General features: G+C 37.3%; 1 protein-coding gene across 1 annotated transcript in view; it reads right to left on the reverse strand.

Moving 5' to 3' along the window:
- The window catches only part of Ube2r2 (ubiquitin conjugating enzyme E2 R2), a 101,910-nt gene that overhangs the window by 63,741 nt on the left and 23,979 nt on the right, over window positions 1-14,190 (reverse strand). The window lies entirely within an intron of this gene.

Raw genomic sequence — 14,190 nt, forward strand, 5'->3', positions numbered from 1 at the left:
CATATACAGGTCATTGACCCATTTCCAAAATTGTGTTATTTTTCTTACTGTTGAGTTGTTTGAATTCCTTAAATATTTAGGATATTAACCCATATCAGATGTATGGTTTGCAAATACATTCTCCCATTCTATGGATTGTGTCATTAATGCAACTGTTTCATCTGTTGTGAAGTTTTTTAGATTTATAGAATTCATTTGTCTAGTTTTGTATCTGTTACCTGTGCTTTTAGGATCTTATTTTAAAAGTCACACAACAAGACCAAAATCCTGAAACCTTCCCCTTTGTTTTCTTTTAGTAATTTTATAATTTATTCATATTTATTAGGTGAAAAAAGAAAGATACTGCAAATTAAGAATGCCCATTTGTTTAAAAGGAAGAAAAAAAAAAAACAGTCTTTAAAAAAAAATGGTGCTGAAACAACTGGTATTCACATGTATAAAAAACATATAGCCAAGAATAGTGGCTCATGCCTGTAATCCCAGAAGCTCAAGACCCAAGCAAAAGAATTCAAAGTTCCAGTCCAGCCTTGGAAGCTTAGGAAGACCCTATCTCAAAAGAAAAAAAATAAAAAGGGGACATAGCTCAAGAGAATTCCCTGGTTCAATCTACAATTTCGGGGAGGGTCATTGTATTATTCATAATAGCCAAAATATGGAATCAGTTTAAATGTCCATCAACAGATGAATGGACAAAGAAAAAGTGATATGATGCACAGTGAAATACAATTCAGCTTTAAAATTATAATTTGAATCATAGTTCAAATTCATTCTCCGCAACTTAGAAAGCCTCTGTTTCAAAATAAAATATAAAAAGGGCTTGGGAGGGCTGGGGTTGTAGCTCAGTGGCAGAGTGCTTGCCTAGATGTGTGAGGCACCAAGTTCAATTCTCAGCACCATATATAAATAAAAGATCCACTGATAACTTAAAAAAAAAAAAAGGCGGGGGGAGGGGGATTGGGATACAGGCTCAGTAGTTAAGTGCCACTGAGTTCAATCCCCAGTACAAAAAAAAAAAAGAAAATCATATGTAGCAATAACAGCATTGCTAAAAGAAATTATGAAAGTCAGAAAACAATGAATGACAACTCTGAAGGGCTGAAAATGTGGAGAAGGGAAATGCTAGCCTAGAATTATATATATATTTAAATGCTTCAAAAACTAATAATTGTGGGACCAAGGGTACACTTCAGAGATGGAACACTTGCCTAGCATGTGCAAGACTCAGGTCCAATCCCCAATTTTGTTTGGGGAAAAAACAAATCAAAAATACAAAGGGCTGGGGCTGTAGTTCAGTGGTAGAGCACTTTGCTGAGCATGTGTGAGACACTGGGTTCGATCCTTATCATCACATAAAAATAAACAAATAAAATAAAGGCATTCTGTCCATCTGCAACTACCAAAAAAATAAATAAAAAACTAATAGAAAACAAAAATATGTTCAGGGAAACAAAAACTAACAGGTTTTCAGCAGACTCGCGTTACAAAAAATATTTTTTTCCTGGTAACAGGGATTGAACTCAGGGGCAGTTGACCACTGACCCACACTGCAAAGCCCTATTTTGTATTTTATTTAGAGACAGGGTCTCACTGAGTTGCTTAGCACCTTGCTAAATATCTGAGGCTGGCTTTGAACTCATGATCCTCCTGCCTCAGCCTCCCAATGCTGGGATTACAGGCATGTGCCACTGCACTCAGTTGTACTGAGACATTTTTGTTTCATTATCACTGCATAACCCACCATTTCAAAGGAAGAAAAAAGTGGACTTCCTATGTCACACTTTTAGGCACAATGGAGTGCTTTATTTTGTCATCAAATTAGATGGTAAACCAGGTGCAGTGGAGCTGCTCAGGACGCTGAGAAAAGAAGATCACAAGTTCAGAGCAAGCCTCAGCAAAAAGCAAGGCGAGACCCAGTCTCTAGATAAAATACAAAATAAGGCTGGACATGTGGCTCAGTGGTCCACTGCCCCTGGAATTCAATCCTTAGTACCAAAAAAAAAAAAAAAAAAAAAAAAACTAGGTGGCAAAGCATTGTCTTTATTATGCAATGACACTATGCTAAAAGAATGCATAGCCATTATCAGACTGCAGTCATCTCATTACAGCTGTCTCCAACTCATTGTTTCTAATGAAACAATATTCATTAGAAAACTGTAAGTGGAAGGTCTAGGGATATAGCTCAGATGGTTCAGTGCTTGCCTTGCAATGCACAAGGCTCTGGGTTCATTCCCCAGGATCACAAAAAAAAAAAAAAAAAAAGGAAAGAAAGAAAGAAAATTTTAAGTGGAATACTTCACTACAACAAAATTTCTTCATGAAATTAAAAATGAAACTGTAAAAAAACTAACTTAGTGAGTGGCTTATTTGTTAGCCTACCAAGGAGAGCCATTTACTGATGGTGGGTTAATTAGATAGTGTTTGATTACAGCAAAGAAGATGAACAAGTTCAAGATTGTCAGCTTTGTGGTGATAATATTTGTTCAGCAACTTGAGAATATTGGGAGCAACAGCAATAGTAAATTAAAAAACAAGGCAAATGATTTCAAAGAGGTTTTCCTTGGCTCTAGATGAGTCAGCATATGTTACTGATACTGCTCAGTTGCTGTTTATTTGAGCAGTCGATACAGAGTTTGAAATGACTAAGGAATTAGCCTCTATGCATGTCTGTTTGGAACTATAGGTAAGAACATTTTCAAACTTGAGAAAACAATACTTTGTTACAACCTTAAGATGACTGTACTAAGAAACATTACAATTGGTAATGGTAAAAATACGTGTGGAACAGAACATCTTAAGCAAATTAAAGAAATTTATGAAAACTGTTTTAAGTTTATAGCTGTTTACATTGTTCATTGGTAGGTACTCTGCAGGAAATATGTTTGTTTTCTTGTTATTGTTGTAATGGGGATTGAACCCAGGGGCACTCTAACATTGAGCTACATTCCCAGCCCTTTTTTTTTTTTTTTTTTTTGAGACAGTATCTTTCTAATTACTGAGGCTGGCCTCCAATTTACCATCCTCTTGCCTCAATCTCTTGAGTAGCTAGGATTATACCTGTGCACTGCCATGCCCAGCTTTGCAGAAAATATTTGAATCTATCATATGTAACTGACCATAGTGCCAAAAGATAAAATTAATTCACTTTCATGTATTAAACCATCAGCAATATGCAAAGAAGTTGAATATCCTGATTATGCCCTTATACAGAGCAGTTTGATGGCTTGGAAGTGATGTTTTATTTTTTGAGCTCAAAGTCAAGACAAGTTTTTCTAAAGGAAAAGAACTACTCTCAACCACTGCTATAGAACACTGCTATAGCTTTGGAAATTAGAAATTAGGTCTTGCTGAAAACTTGATATTTCTTAATGAATTTAAACTAAAATTATAAGAAAAATAGTACTCATGTGCAAAACATACTGTAGGGTAAAGCCTAAAAGATTTCAAAAACAAGGTCATTTGAATAAATGTCAAATGCTATGTACACTTTCTGTGCTGTCAAAAGTTAACACAGGGGGCTGGAATTGTGGCTCAATGGTAAAGGGCTCGCCTAACACGTGTGAGGCCCTGGGTTCGATCCTCAGTACCACATAAAAATAAAATAAAGATATTGTGTCCAACTACAACTAAAAAATAATAAATATTTTCTTAAAAAGTTAACACAGTTTTGCTACAAATATATGGTCTGAGTTCAAACTGCAGTTTTAGCATTGTTCTTCAGAACTTTAGAAGTACAAAGGAAATTTACTGAAGTTTAAACCCAGTTAACTGTGCAACTGAGGAATTTCAATTGGATATGGTTAATGTGTACTATGACCACATGCCAAAAAGCAAATTTCAAGACAAGTATCTAGCCCAGGGTGTGGTAGCACAGAAGGCTAAGGCAGGAGGACTGAAAGTTCAAGGTTAGCCTCAGCAAGTTAGTGAAATCCCATCTCTAAATAAAATAAAATGAAAACATAGAAAGAGCTGAAAATGTCAGCCCTGGATTCCATCTCTAGTACCAAAGGAGAGAGTGAATGAGAGAAATATCTAATAGAATTGGGATACTTATTGCCTTGCAAGCAATAAATAAGCAATTAAAATCTGATATCTGTGTTAGGCAATACCAATCTGTGTGAAAAGACATTTCCAGAGAGGAAATCTCAAAGATTAACATTAGCAATCCATTTTAATAAAAATGAACAGTAGCTTTATTAAGTGAAACATTATCCATCCTCTCAGAATTCCATCATCCTCATCAAAAGACTTGAACTACAAAAAAAAAAGCTCAATATTTATACTTTGAATGTTGTCAAAGATGATTTCTGAAAAATTGTTTTTTCTTATGATATAAATAGCTAAAAAACGCCTTTGATTTTGTCTCTTGGCCCACAAATCCTAAAATATCTGCCTACCTACCCCTTTAAAAAGAAGTGTGTAAATCACTGAACTATATGATTACTTGTAGAATTAAAATAATAGGAGGTTGCTGGATACAGTGTCACATACTTATAATCCCAGTGGCTTGGGAGGCTGAGGCAGGAAGATCTCAACTTCAAAGCTGGCCTCAACAACTTAGTGTGATCCTACACAATTTAGCAAGACCCTGTCTCAAAAAAAAAAAAAAAAGGGGGGGGGTGGGGCTGGAAATGTGGCTCAATAGTTTAGTGCCTCTGGGTTTAATCCCTGGTACTATAAATAGATACAGAGATTAAACAATAAAATCAATATATACAACTATCCTTAGTTATTATATTGGTAATGTTATATTGGTAATGCTAACATTATAATTGCTATGATGAGATACTACCTAATATTTGAGAAATAAATGAGTAATTAACAATGAGAATATTCTAATTTATTATATTCTATAAGAATCAGAATTTTGGGGGCTGGGGATGTGGCTCAAGCGGTAGCGCACTCGCCTGGCATGCGTGCGGCCCAGGTTCGATCCTCAGAACCACTGAAAACTAAAAAATAAATATTAAAAAAAAAAAAAAGAACCAGAATTTTGGGTATGGAAAAAAGATAGAGAGGTATAAAATCACATGAACATTTACATTAATTCACATTCTGTTGCTTTAACAAAATACCTGATATTAGGTAGGAGAAGAGGAAGGAACTTTCAGGGATGATAGAAATGGCCCATAATTTGTAGTAGAAGGTGTGTGTGTGTGTGTGTCTGTGTATACACATTTGGTACAACTAATAAGAGCTGGGAGTGTAGTAGAGTACTTGCTTAGTATGCCCTGGGACGCAACCCCAGTACCACAAGGGGGTACTACTTTTCTACAATCAGTACTACATATAAATTACACCATAATAAGTTTATAAGACAACCAAAATTATAAACTCCACAGAAGAAATGGAAGGTAAGAATGAAGTAATTATTTAAAAGAACAAAAACACAAATTGAAATTAGCAAAAAAATATTTTTCAAATTACAGGATTAATTCAGGCAGTCCAATACCCAGAAAATGGGTGCTCCCTAAACAAAACAGCAAAGCTGTTCAGAAAAAAAATACAACTGAAATAATGTCAGAAAATTTTGAAGTGTGAAAAACTTCCAGAAGAAGAAGAAGGGAAGGAGGGGAGAAAAAAACACACACACACACAGTTCACCAAAACAGACAGGATTTTGAACAATAGCTTTAGAACTAAGACAATAACAGTAATAATCTTAAAATTCTCAAGTTAACAGGTTTGGTGGCCCTAGCTACTTAGGAAGCTGCCTAGGCAATTTCAGCTTTGCCTACACAAACTTCAGTTTCAAATTAAAAATCAATAAAATTGGGGTGAAAGATGTAGCTAGCTCAGTGGTAGGATGCTTCCCTAACATGTGAGGTCCTGGGTTCATTCCCCTATTTCTACAAAAACAACAACAAGAGGCTGGGGTTGTGGCTCAGTAGTAGCACGCTTGCCTGGCATGTGTGAGGCACTGGGTTTGATTCTCAGCACCACATACAAATAAATAAAGGTCCATCAACAACTTAAAAAAAGGGGGGGGGACTGATATATTCAAACAAGAGAATGAACCAAAGCAGATACAAAATTCAGAAAACAGATACTCCTACAAAAGTAGAAAGAGAAGAAATCCCCACCCAGTATGATGGTAAAGGAAGTAGTCTTTTTTTTTTTTTGATTGTTCAAAACATTACAGAGCTCATGATATATCATCTTTCATACATTTGACTCAATTGGGTTATGAACTCCCATTTTTACCCCAAATACAAATTGCAGAATCACATCGGTTACACACTCACATTTTTACATAATGGCATATTAGTGACTGTTGTATTCTGCTACCATTCCTATCCCCTACTATCCCACCTCCCCTCCCCTCCCCTCCCATCTTCCCTCTACCTCTACTGCTGTTGTTCAATTCTCTCCCTTTTTTTTTTCCCCTCCCCCTTGCCCCTCACAACCTCTTATAATTTTGTGTAACATTGAAGGTCTCCTACCATTTCCATATGCTTTGCTTTCTCTCATAAAGGGAGTATTCTAAGACTAACAACAATGACCATGCAGAATGCAGCGCTGGGTGTGGTAGCATATGCCCTGTAATCCCAGCAACTCAGGAGGCTGAGGCAGGAGGATCCAAAGTTTGAGGTCAGCCTCAGCAACTTAGAAAGGCCCTAAGCAATTTAGTAAGATCCCGTCTCAAAAATAAAAATACAAAAAGGGCTGGGGATGTGGCTCTGTGGTAAAGCACCTGTAAAACAACAACAGACTCACTCCAGAATTCTAGTGGGTTGGTGGGAAGGTAAAATGATGTAGTCACACCAAAAAAATGTATCTGGCAGTTCCCCAAAAGATTAAACATACTTACCATATGACCTGGCAATTCTATTCCTTGATATATAACCAAGAGAAATGATAGTATATTTACATAAAAAAGATTACATGAGGGCTGGGGTTGTGGCTCAGTGCATAGAGTGCTAGCCTAGCACATTCGAGGCCCTGGGTTCAATCCTCAGCACCATATAAAATTAAATAAATAAAACAAAAGTATTGTGTCTAACTACAACTAAAAAATAATATTTCTTTTAAAAGTATACATGAGGGCTGGGGATGTGGCTCAGGCGGTAGCGCGCTCGCCTGGCATGCGTGCGGCCCGGGTTTGATCCTCAGCACCACATACAAACAAAGATGTTGTGTACGCCGATAACTAAAAAATAAATATTTTTAAAAAAATTCTCTCTCTCTCTCTCTCTCTCTCTCTCTCCCCACCTCTCTTTTAAAAAAAAAAAAAGTATACATGAATGTTCACAGACACATGATTCACAGTAAGACAAAAAGCAGAAGAATCCAAGCATCTATTAACAGATGAGTAGAAAAAGAAAATGAAAATAGGGCTAGATGTATAGCTCACTGGTAGAGCTCTTGGCAAGCATGCACAAGGCCCAGGGTCAATCCCCAGCACCATACAAAGTGGCAGACCACACACGCGCACGCACACACACGCGCACACACACACCAAAAAAAAAAAGAAAAACAGTGCAGAGAATACAAAATATGTGGGAAATAAAATTGTTTTATTACATTTTAATATTATTAGCAATGAATATCTATAATTATGACATATTTTTACTGGTAGACCAGAGGACTGTACATGCATGTATACAGGAGACATCCAGTATGTGAGGAGCGGGAGTAGAAGAGAAGAAAAAAAATGTGAGCCAGGTGCGGTGGCTCACTCAGCTCAGGAGGCTGAGGCAGAAGATTATGAGTTCAAAGCAGGCCTCAGCAAAAGCAAGGTACTAAGCAACTCAGTGAGACCCAGAATACAAAAATAGGGCTGGAGATGTGGCTCAATGGTCAAGTACCCCTGAGTTCAATCCCAGGTACCCCTCAAAAAAAAGTACAAAAATAAAAAATGAATAAATACATTGTTTAGAATTATGATAGCTCTGGGTTGGCTGACTGCTCACAAACAACAACAACAACAAAAAAGAATTACAATGGCAACCACCAGAAAAAATTAAGACGAGAATGGGTAAAAACTCTCTGGAACTACACAATAATAGAATGTACTAATGCTACTAAGCGGTAATTGTGACATGGTTAAAATGTTAAATTTTGTTGTGTATATTTTATCACAATTTTAATAATTATTTTTAAAATTAATTTAATTTAAAAGCCAGGCACAGTGACCCATACCTGTAATCCCAGCAGCTAAGGAAACTAAGGCAGAAGGATTGTGAGTTCAAAACAAGCTTCAACAAATCAGTGAGGCCCTAAGCAACTTAGCAAGACACTATCAAAAAATAAAAGGGCTGGGGATGTGGCTTAGTGGTTAAGTACTCCAGGGTTCAACCCCCAGAACCTCCCCCGCCCCCCCAAAAAAAAACTCAGCTGGGGTACTAGGATTGTGGCTCAGTGGTAGACCACTTGTGAGGCCTTGGGTTATATCCTCAGCAACACACAATCAATCAATCAATCAAGTTCTTGTATCCATCCACAACTGAAAATATTTTTAAAAAATTAGCTGGGTATGGTGACACATACCCAAGATCCCATCTACTTGGAAGGCTAAAGCAGGAGGATTCAAAGCCAGCCTCAGCAAATTTTATTTTTTCTCAAAATAAAAAAATAAAAAGGGCTGGAAATGTGGTTCAGTAATTAAGCACCCCTAGGTTCAATCCCCAATTAAAAAAAAAAAAAAAAAAAAAAAGAAGTGAGGGCTGGGATACTGGGAAGAGGTGGTAGGGTAGTGTTACATAAAACTTTATATTATATTTAACATTCTATATTATTATTATTTTTTCAAATATTTATTTTCCTTTTAGATGGACACAATATCTTTATTTTACTTTTATGTGGTGCTGAGGATCGAACCCAGTGCCTCATGCATGCTAGGCGAGCGCTGTACCACTGAGCCACAACCCGAGCCCCATGTTCAATATTATTTTTAACTTATGTACTACTTAAAATGAAAAGGTATATTCACTAATAGCAACTAACACAATAAGTGTGCTTTTTATATAGCAGGCCCCCTTCTAAGTACTTCTATGTGTACTAACACATTTAATTCTCAAAGCATCCTAACAAGACAGATGTCATCCCAAAACCACCATTTTAAAGAAGAAACTGAAGCATACCAGGGTTTAATTATTTGCTGGGGATCACAGCTTAACAGTCTGAGAATCCAGTTGACTCTAGAGCTCACATTTTTAACCATTATATTATACTTCACAGACTTTCGGGGTTTTTGTTTGTTTATAGGAGTATGGCTATATTGCCCAAGCTGGTCTCAAACTCATGAGCTCAAGGAATCCTCCCATCTTAACCTTCCCAGTAAATGGAACTAGAAGCAATGGACACTACTGGGGCTTCCTGAAGGCTACTACTGTGCTAACCCCCATCACCATGTTAATTAACATTAAAGAAGAATGAGGATTTAGCACAATAAAATTCAAAGGTTCACTAAAATATACAATTTTATATTAATTCCACTGCAAAATAAGTATCAATAGTTTTAAGTGACAGCCTCAAGGCTAAGCCCTCTTTTTTTAGAGAATTTTTTAAATATTTATTTTCTAGTTTTCGGCAGACACAACATCTTTCTTGGTATGTGGTGCTGAGGATCGAACCCGGGCCGCACGCGTGCCAGGCGAGCGCGCTACCACTTGAGTCACATCCCCAGCCCCAACACTAAGCCCTCTCTTAAAATTGCTTGTAGACTCTAAAATCATAACCCATAAAATCGAAACAAAGCATTTAAAAATAAATAGCATTTAAAAATAAATCTAAAAACATTTACAATGAGAAAATATAACTCAACTTTACTCACTGCCTTATATACCTGACACTCTACAGGAGTTATAACAATAATTTTGCTATCCAGTATATAATATAGTTTCCCAAAAAAAATGATGGTTGGCTCCATCCCTTCCTTTGAAATTAGTAGTGGGCTGGGGATGTGGCTCAAGCGGTAGCGCGCTCTCCTGGCATGCGTGCGGCCCGGGTTCGATCATCAGCACCACATACAGACAAAGATGTTGTGTCCTCCAAACACTAAAAATTAGATATTAAAATTCTCTCTCTCTCCTCTCTCTCACTCTTTCTTTAAAAAAAAAAAAAATTAGTAGTCACTATGTCACAGAAAATGATGAAGTAAGGTGGGCACAGTGGCACATGCCTACAATGCTAGCAGCTCAGAAGGCTGAAGCAGGAAGGTCACAAGTTCAAAGTCAGCTTCAGCAACTTTGAGAGACCCGAAATAAAATATAAAACCAGCTGGGGATGTGGCTTGGTGGTTAAGTACCTCCAGATTCAATCCCTAGAACCTACCGAAAGAAAGGGGTGAAGTGGGAAGGAAAGGGAAAGGGAAGGGAGGAAGGGAGGAAGGGGAGGAGGGAGGAGAAGGAGAGGAAAGAAGAAAGGGAAGGAGGAGGAAAGGGAAGAAGAAAAGGATGGAAGGAAGGAAGATGGTGGAGTAGAAAAAAATCCAGGAATTTGATCCTTCATCTAAACAACTAATGCATCAAGGAGAACTGTTGGAAACAAATATTATGGAACTCTTGAGTCTTAACTGAACATGAGGAGAGAAAGTATTTCTCATAATACTCAAAAAGTAAAAATTATCCATCCATCTATAGATTACATAATTAAATCTTATACAGTTATAAAAAGTACTGAAATCCTGCCAGGTGTAATAGTGCATGCCCATAATGCCAGGTACTCAGAAGACTGAGGCAAGAGGATTCCAAATCCAAGGCCAGCCTCAGCAATGTAGCAAAACCCCTATCCAAATAAAATTAAAGGGCTTGGGATGTTGCTCAGTGGTACAGTGCTTTCCTAGTATGGTTGAGGCCCTGAATTAAATCTCCAGCAATGCCAAAAACAAAGAAAGAAAGGCTGGGGATGTTGAGCAGAGGTAGAACATTCCTGGGTTCAATCCCCAGTACTGCTAAATAATAATAATAAAATTCTGATATTGGGCTGGGGATGTGGCTCAAGCGGTAGCATGCTTGCCTTGCATTTGTGTGGCCTGGGTTCGATCCTCAGCACCACTTACAAAGATGTTGTATCCGCCGAAAACTGAAAATAAATATTGAAATATTCTCTCTCTCTCTCTCTCTCTCTCTCAAAAAAAAAAAAAAAAAAAAAAAGTTAATTCTGGCTACCTTTACAACGCTGGGCTCCCTCCACCCTTCTAAATCACCACTCTTAAGGCTGATTCTATCTTTAAAAAAATAAATAAATAAATAAAATTCTGATACATTCTATAACACAGCTAAATCGTGAAATGATTATACTAGATGAAATAAGTTAGATGAGAAAGGACAAATATTGTATAATTCCACTTATATAACCAGGAAATAGGCAAATTCAAAAAGACACAAAAGAAAGCAACAGGTTACCAGGGAAAATGGGGAATTGTTGTTTTAAGGAGTTCAGAGTTTTAATTTGGAATAATAAAAATGTTCAGGAAACAGATGATAATGCTGATTACACAATTTTGTAAGTGTACTTAATGTCAATGAATTGTACCCTTAAAAATAGTTACAAAGGTAATGTAATATATTTTACCAAAATCAATTTTAAAAGCTACTGTCACCAAGTCCATTTAAAGTGTTCAGTTACGTTAGAATACCTCTCCCCCCATAATCCTCCTTACTTAAAACTTATAAATTTCAAATTATTAGAATCCAAATTAATAAGCATTCACTATACTACACAATAACTTTTAAATAATAATCTTCTTAGCTATTTTCCGCACTATACTTTGGAAGAGAAAAAATTAATTTCACTTTGTTCTCACATACACAAGTATGATATGAAAACTGCGCTCCCACATCATGTCACTTTTTCCTGTGAAGATGCAGACACCACCACTGAGGCTATACTCATAGTTATTCAGGAAGCTGAAACAGGAGAATTCCAAGTTTGAGGCCACCTTGGGAAATACTCTCTGTCCCAAGAAAACAGAAAAAGTAGATATGACTGTGTATTCATCAAAATTCACAAAATATACCTATAAAAAAAGATTAATTTGGGCTGGGGATATAGCTAAGTTGGTAGAGTACTTGCCTCACATGCACAAGGCCATGGGTTCAATCCCTAGTACGCCCCCCACACACACACACACGCGCGCGAGCGTGCGCACACATACAATTAATAAATCATATCTCCATACACCTGGCTTTTAAAGAATTATACAATTTAAAAGTCCAAGGGGGGTATAAAATAATTTATTAGTGATTACCATCACTGATTCAATAAATAGAGCTCAGAGACCAGAGTTGTATTGTTAGCTCTAAAATAAATTCCCCATATAACTCTAAGCTAGTTATTTTCCTCCATATAGCCCTTAATGTCCTTATTTGTATAATTACATGATCATTAAGATTTCTTTCAGCTATAAGCACTATACAAAAAATAAAAACTAGTTGTGATTCTTAGATATTAGACTGAAAGGCGTTTTAAAAACACAACAATGGCACATGCCTGAAATCCCAGCTATTTGGGAGGGTGAGACCACAGGATTGTTGACTCCAGGAATTTGAGGTCAGCAAAATATGAGCAACATATTCAGATTCCAAAAAGAAAAAAAAAAAAAAAAGGTGTCCAAGTATTGGAGATATTGCTCAGCAGTACAGTGCTTGCCTATCATATGCAATGTCCTGGAGTTGAATCCCCAGCACCAACAAGAAAAAATAAATGCCTAACAATATACTGTTTAGAAAGTAAAATAATCTTCAGCTCCAACAAAAAGAAAGCAATTAAATAATGAACACTTGGGGATTTTTTTTTTTTGGAGGGGGATACCAAGGATTAAACCCACATCCCCAGATATTTTTATGTTTTGAGACAGGGTCTCACCTAAATTGCTTAGGGCCTCACTAAATTGCTGAGGTTAGCTTTGAAGTTGCAATCCTCTTGCCTGAGTCACTGGGATTACAGGTGTGTACCACCGTGCCCAGACAGGGAAATTTTTTTTAAATGTCAAGTTTATTAGTTAGTTTATTTATTTATTATTGTTGTTGTACAGAGATTGAACTCAGGGGTGCTTGACCACAGAGCCAAAGCCACACCCTTTTTTGTATTTTATTTAGAGATGGGGTCTTGCTGAGTTGCTTAGGGCCTCCAACTCATGATCCTTCTGCCTCAGCCTCCCGAGCCATTGGGGATTACAGGTGTGCACCATCAGGCAATTCCTAAATGCTAAATTTAAAAATAGATTCTTAGGCTGGGCATGGTGATACACACCTATAATCCCAGTGGCTCAGGAGTCTGAAACAGGAGAATCTCGAGTTCAAAGCCAGCCTCAGTAATGGTAAGCACTAAGCAACTCAGTGAGACCCTGTCTCTAAAGAAAATACAAAATAGGGCTGGAAATGTGGCTTAGTGGTTGAATACCCTGGAGTTCAATGCCCGGTACCAAAGGGAAAAAAAAGATTGTTAGGGGGTTAATAGCTCAGTTGCTGAGGTTAATAGCTCAGTTGTAGAATGCTACCTAGCACATGTGAGGCACTGAGTTGGATTCTCAGCACCACATAAAAATAAAATGAAGGTATCGTGTCCATCTACAACTAAAAAAACATTAAAAAAAAAATAGATCGTGGAATGGGGTCATATCTCAATGGTACAGTGCTTGCCTAGCATGTGTGAGGCACTGGGTTCGATTCTCAGCACCACATACAAATAAGTAAATAGAGGTCTATCAACAAATAAGAAATATTTTTTAAAAAATTAAAAAGAAAACACTATTTAAAAAATAGATTAGTGAGGCTGATACATTTTCAAAAGAAAATATATTTAAAATATTGTCTCTAGCGCTAGGGATAGAGCTCAGTGGTAGAATACTTGCCTAGCATGAACAAGGCCCTCAAAATTAAATGGGCTGGGCCGGGTACAGTGGCGCACACCTATAATCCCAACGGCTCGGGAGGCTGAAGCAAGAAAATCAAGAGTTCAAAGCCAGCCTCAGCTATGCTGAGGGGCTAAGCAACTCAGTGAGACTCTCTCTGTAAAGAAAATACAAAATAGGGCTGGAGATGTGGCTCAAGTGCCCTGAGTTCAATCCCCGGTGCCCCCCGCAAAAATTTTTTTTAATTAAAAGGGCTGGGAATGTGACTCAGTGGTTAAGCACCCCTGGGTTCAATCCTTGGTACCAAAACCAAGAAGGCAGCTAAGTCTGAAACTAGAATTTCTGGAGAAGTGTTGTGGCTCAGTGGTAGAGCACTCGCCTAGCATGTGCGAGGC

Source organism: Callospermophilus lateralis, chromosome 2 (genome assembly GCF_048772815.1).
Source record: "Callospermophilus lateralis isolate mCalLat2 chromosome 2, mCalLat2.hap1, whole genome shotgun sequence".
Lineage (NCBI taxonomy): Eukaryota > Metazoa > Chordata > Mammalia > Rodentia > Sciuridae > Callospermophilus > Callospermophilus lateralis.